The sequence below is a fragment of the Centroberyx affinis genome, unplaced genomic scaffold (genome assembly GCF_046629955.1).
Source record: "Centroberyx affinis isolate AG114_WGS23_722 - 3 ecotype Tasmania unplaced genomic scaffold, CSIRO-AGI_Caff_v1 ptg003562l_1, whole genome shotgun sequence".
NCBI classification, from domain to species: domain Eukaryota; kingdom Metazoa; phylum Chordata; class Actinopteri; order Beryciformes; family Berycidae; genus Centroberyx; species Centroberyx affinis.
The window spans coordinates 305,369-312,236 of NW_027281494.1; positions in this window are offsets into that span (position 1 = coordinate 305,369).

Below are 6,868 nucleotides of genomic sequence, written 5' to 3' on the forward strand. Positions count from 1 at the left end.
TCCAGTCCGTCCAGAGATCACACTGAAATTAACATAAAAGGTGGTAGTGGAGGTGGGGCTTCCCGGGACTATTAACGCTACAGCTACCAGAGGTGACTTCAATCTTCCCAACCGATAAATCACTGTAATAATCCTATAATATTCCTGTAGGTGCGCAGACTGTGTCCGCGGTACTCGCGGTAGTTGTGAGTTTATAATAATGACCCTTATCTCTGATGGTAATATTCCTATAATATCTCTATAGGTAGGCTACTTGTACATGTGCTACTCAGTAGTGAGTTTATAACGACCCTATCTTACTTCATGGTATTTTTTGTAGCATATTTAATGCCAGCGCTGCAATAGTCCTATATTATAGGGATTTATGACTTAATAATTATGACTAATTATTAATCAATGGCATCATAGGCTAATATTCCTATAATATCTCCACAGGCAATTATAGGCTATATGTGAGTGTAAGGCAAGTCCTAATCACATCACTGAAGCTTTACCAGTAACAATTTAACGAGTTAAAATTACATAATGGATATGAAGTGTTATAGTAAAAACTGAATTACTGATATGTTTAATTCATAGTATATCTTCAGTGATTAAGTGTCAAAATAGCTTTCCAGCTGTGCTACTTAATAGTGAGTTTATTGTGACCCTATTGTACTTTATGGTATTTTTTATATCCAGTGGTATCACTTAATATTCCTATAATATCCCTAAAGGGACTCATACTGTGTCTGTGGCACTCAATAATGAGTTTACAGTGACCCTATTGCACTAATATTCCTATAAGGACTAATAGTTTTGCTGTATTTCATGTATGGTATCCTTCTAAAAAAAGTATTATAGGATTAATATAGTTCTTTTTTATAAGGACTCCTAATCCCTGTTGTAATCTTTTGCTGAAGAGGCACGGTCTTTAAAAACAGGTTGTGGGGATTTTTTGCCTCATTTGTACCCAGTGAGAGGGCTGATTCCCTAGTCAACCGTTTAAAAGAGGAGCTGTTTCTCATAGCTGCTGCCACTACTGCATTTGACCACCTCACTTAAAAAAATATTGGTCTATGTTGTGTACATATATTCATATCAAGGACCCCAGACAGATGCACTTTAGATGACAGAACCCCAGTTAGTTGGCTTTAAGGACACAACAAGATTTTGGTCTGTACTGTAGATGGAGAGATAATGCAGAGAGTGAAATCTCTGATCAGAGTAGTTGTTATTGTTACAAATTGTCTCCTATTGCAAAACTTCTGGTGAATGAAATGACAATGACGTAAACCTCATGTCATTTTGGTGGGAACCCCCTGGAACCCCCTGAAGGATCGACCCCTGAGTGACCCCAGTTTGGGAAACACTCATCTCTAGTTTATGAGGAAATGGATGGAACTTTCCATACCTCATATAGTTCAAAGCTGCCTTTGATTGTTAACAAAACACACAGACAGGCCAAACTGTAGGCTGGTGTTGCTTACAGTAACTGAAGATTAAGATGGCTTTGGTTGGTGTATCGTCATCCTAAGCCAAATTGTCTTTACTCAACATTTTAGTTTTTTTCATGATGTACTTGGCAGCTCGTGTGAAGACGAATGCTGATGCATTTTGACAGTCTTAGCTGTGGAGCTGCAGTGATGACCATGCAGAGACACTACTGGCTCCGGGCTTAACTTGATGCTGGAGCTGAGGAATTGGGCCAGAACACCAAAACAGCAGGGTTGTGTGGTAAAAACCCACAAACAACTCTCATGTAATATAGGCCACCTATTGGTCTGTAGGGTTTAATAGCACCTTCTTCTTTCACAGTGCCACAAAATCAAAGACATAAATCTGCATTTACAATTTAAATTTCAAGAATGTAACTGACACTCTTATCCAAAACTTACAGTGAGTGCAACATTGGAAAAAGCTCAAATCCCTGGATCACCATCATTACAAGCGACCGATTGTAAGGAGGGTGATGCAATGCAATCTCCCACCAAAAGTGTGGTCTAACACATTTTCCACAAAGACAACTGGACTTTTATACATGCCTTCCTTTGATAAAGTGATGGAACCACTTGTTAGGGCTTCTCTGCAGCGTCTGCACGATGGCTGTGGTCAAACCAATGGGCACCTCTCAGGATCTGCCATGTCGCCTCAGCGTTTACATAACGCATGTCGGCAGCCTGGCCTGTGAAATACTGTATTGGCTTGGCAGCATGAGCGATATTCTCATGCTGTTTATACAAACTGATTGTGGTTAACTTGTCTTGACTGACGAAAAAGTCTGTAAGCAATTTCCAACAAGGGTAAAGTCATAAGACTGAATGGGTGTTTTTCACACAGTATTTTTCATGGTGCGTTTGTAAGGAAATCCAAATAGGTTTCTTGTCTCAGGAAATTTAGATGAACTAAAAATATCAAAACAGTGTGAACAGAACACTTATGAATATATGGCATGGACCCTGTAGCTATCACAGTCAATCTTAATGGAGTTTGACATGCCACCTGATCACTGGCCTGTCAAAATCTGATTGGCTATTCTGTAATACAAGGAGAAGTGATGCTCAGTGTGAAATGATAAAACATGATGCCTTGCGTTTTATAATATTCCCAAAACGGCATGCTATTAATCATGTATGGTACTGAAGTGGGCTGCCAAATATTTAACAATTGTCAAATATTGATGAAAAAGAGAAATAACTAACTCAGTTACGAATGTGCCATTGCACTGTTGCACACCAGCAGAAAAACTGGAACACACAAAAACTGGCATGAGTGTCCCCATAGTGCATATCATGCCACCACAAAGAAAACTAGCCAAGTGCATCACACTTTACAATATTAAGAGTTATACATAATCTTCATAGCAATCTCATGGAAGTCACATAGCAGGGGAAAAGTTATAAAAACAACTTCTAATGTAATTTGGCAGTGTAAGAATAGCTGTAATTCACATATAATACTAGTATATTATGATTACTATTCTAATTATTATTATTACTTAGTTTTGGAAGGGGCTGGAACTTTCCTTTCACATACATAGGGTTGGATATATACAATGTAGTCCTGACAGAACAGGTTGACACCTCCTCCCACAGTAGATTATTTGTAGATGGGCGCCTGGCAGACAGCAGCTGCCTGGTGGGGTGTGCTGGCGTGGGGCCTCCCGCGGACATCTTGACAGCCTTGTTTGAGGCAGCCGTGTGTGCGCTTGTTCTCGTCGGGAGGATCCATGTCAAACAAAAACACCATTCAACTCAGAGTTTGGACCCTCGCCCCGGGGCCATGTGCAAAACATTACAAAGCAACACAAGAGCATCATATGATCCTCGACAGGGGGCGACAGTCGGATATCAACCGCGCCCAGCAGGCGAATTAAGAGGCGAAAACGGGTGAGAAAAAACAAGTTGACACGTAGCATTGGAAAGTGACAGCGACACAGCAAAGCATGGCATAAATGTTGTCAGTAGAGAGAGTCACAAGCTCAGACTTGGGTTACCAGGGAAAAGTTTACTGATCATGAGATTGTCCTCAGGCACACTGCAGATGTAAGGCTGCATTATCACACATTGGAATAGACTCTCACATCATTCACTGTTATTAAAATTGGTATCATATTGATGCATTCTCCTGTTTCATTGCATTTCACAAGCGGGCTTATGTAGAGTTTTCATCACATGGATCCCATTTGGTTTCCCACTTGATACACAGTTGTCCAAATGCCTCAGATATTTTTGAGCAAAGGATTGTGGGTCTAACCTGAGGAGCATAATAGCTTCATAAGCTCCATTTAGACTTTATTTAGCTTGGCGTTCAATGGTGTGCAGTAGTCCAGAGAATGTGGGATCGAAGGATCATCACTGGAATGATGATGTGTTTAATGAACTGAAGGACTGGAGTGACTCACCAGGAAGCAAAGCATCTCTCTGTATCCTATCAGACCAACTGGAGCAACGTTCAGGAACACTGGTTAGTTAAATTCGGTTGCAGATTTTCTCAAGTGTACTTAAAGAGAGGGACTGTTATCTGTAGTGTTTATATATTGTGGTCTTATCAATTAATAATCAAGCTAAACGGCAGCCTAAAAAGCTACTTTGAGTTGTAAAAACCCTTCACTTTTACTGCATAGCCTGCTGTGTAGAGCACAGTTGGCCAGATGGGTTATTCCAGTTGACATGTGACCAAGATGGATAAACGCGCCTAACAATTTGACTCTGACTTCTGGGCCAGGACAAATGCATTCCATGTAGGGTAACTGGGAGCCAGGAGAACAGGCTAGATGTAGGTAGCAGCGTCAAAATATTTAGAGTGAATATATTTGATTGTCAACACAGTTTTCAGTCTGTGCAGAAGTAAAAGCAATATGGTGGATCATTTTTTAGGCCTTAGTGGCACATTTGATAGGATCGGCAGAAACTATCATATTGTGTAATTTACAAATAAACTTTGAATTTCCATGTTGTCTGTGTGATGACTCTAGGTCTTATGTGTGGTGTGTGTTTGCCGTTATGCGTGGCGCTCTACTTTCATGCAAAGACATTATTTTTAACATCGATCTTTATATGTGTAGGACTGTAGCTTATTGTACACATTCACCACGTGGTTTCGATTTCACTCTGTTTTGTGCTGCTCTCAGTGAGTAAAACTCTTTACTGGTGAATATGGTGTTCAGTTGATACAGCAGCTACAGTACAGTATGTCCAGTTATGTGAGATGCTTGTGTCTGAGTGGATGTCAGCACCTGGGACACTGTGGTGATTTGCAGTAGGTCTGCTACACTCAACAACATATCAATAGTCTCAACTCTTTTGGTCACCTCCTCGTAATAGTGTGATATAATGTAACACTCTTATTCATTCATGTTATGCCTTCATTCATCATTAATTATCTACTTTAAAGAGTAGTTCACCCCAAAATGAAATTAATTAATTATGTACTCATCCGAATTACTTTGTACGGCCACCAAACACACAGCGAGTTAGCTCCCATTGCTCCATCTCAGCCTTTTCCCCAAACTACTGAAGTTAATGGGGCCATCTTTTTATAGCTCCAAAACGAGCATAAAACGTCCATCAAGTTTCTCCAAATAGCTCATGCAATATCATCCAGGTGTTTTGTAGCCAAATGATTGCACTGCAGGATAAAACATCCAATATTTACCTCATTATCTCCTATATTTCCCTCACTGAAAATGCTTTGTTCTAGACTGTTCACCAACAGTCCACCGCACCACACGACCACAGCTTTGTCAGTGGGGAAAATATGGGAGATAATGAGGTATTTGGAGAAATTTGATGGGCATTTTACATAGTTTTTTTTTTTTTCCTGTAAAAAAGATTGACTTCAATAGTTTGGGAGAAGTCTGAGATGGAAGTTTGTGTTTGGTGGTCCCTAGTGGAGTTTTGACTGATATGGGGATGAGTAATGAGTGATTTTCAATTTTGAGTTAACTATTCCTTTATTAGTAATTTATCTATAGTTGCAGGTAAACAGCTTGATTGTGACTGTGTTTATATTGCACTTATATATATTGGATGGTCCATATGTGCCAAGTTCAGAGTAAGACCTTTATGCTGTAGCGTACTAGGGGATAGACCTCGCCTATACTTAGATAGAACTATGTTTATGTGAAATTCATACTGCCGCACTAGCTTAGTTGCGGAAATGCAATTTGAGATGCTCCCCAGTTGAGTCTCCCTCACTGTCCTTCATGTACGTTTACTTAAATATAAAAGTAGCAACTGCATACATCTACCTTTTGATGCACACTGGCCCATGGATTCAGCCGGTTCTCAGAAATGTAATAGTATATGTGGTGGTGAGTAGTGCACTTACTGCCTTGAAGAACAGGCTGTTTTCAATGATTTAAATAGAACAATGTCATATTAAAAGCAACATAAATATCAAATTATCTTCCAAGGAAGATGAGTGACTAAAAATTTCAAACAAATGTTTTGATTCATTTTTCCTTTTCTATGCATATTTAATCCACCTCATTTAAAAAATGGAGAATATTTATATCTATGGGTTTAGTCAAAATAAAAGACACCTACATGCAAACAAAAAGGTACAAAGGCAAACAGCAGAAACTACATTTTGTGTGTTCCAAGGCCATATCCAGGGTTTAGATTTGACATCAACAAAATTATATCCATAAATACTACTAAATGATATACTATCCACTTGGGTACTAACAATTCTTTGGTCAGGACAGGAGATAAAGTTTGAAGCCATTTTTCTCTGTTCTACTACTCATGTACTTACTGCTGTTTGGCTTTGTGAGGCAGCATAAATAACCTTACAGTGAAGAATTATAGCAATTCTCTATTGTATGTGGGGCACATTTGTTGCTGTAGCTTAATTCCAGTGGCCTCTTAGAGGAATATTACTATAACTACTGACAGTGAATCTGAGGGATCATCTGATCTGCATTTCTTTTTTTGTGTTCAGCCTAAGTTTCAGGATGACAGCACCCGTATCAACAAGGAACAAGTCACAACCCAAACGTTGCATGCCATCATGTGCCTTCTCAGTAACCAGATACAATTGTACTGGAGCGTTCTCAGATCATCTCTCATTATTGTTATTAGTGACTGTCGTTGATCTTCCCTCCAGACAGGACACAATCCATGCCAGAAAAAGCATTTTCCTCATCACAGAACCATCATTAATATGCACTGAGATTTTCTTTATTCCGAACATATCCTTTGTGAAATTCAACATACTTTTTTCCTCACAAAAAAAAGAACAATATGGACTTGTTTTCTTGTGGTAGATATTGTCTCTTGACCTAGAAGAATTAATTTGTCTAGGCTAATAGGTTTGCATTTCAGCAGACAGTGAAATTGAAACGGCTGTATAATTGTGTGCAAAATAAGAGTTAATTAATGAA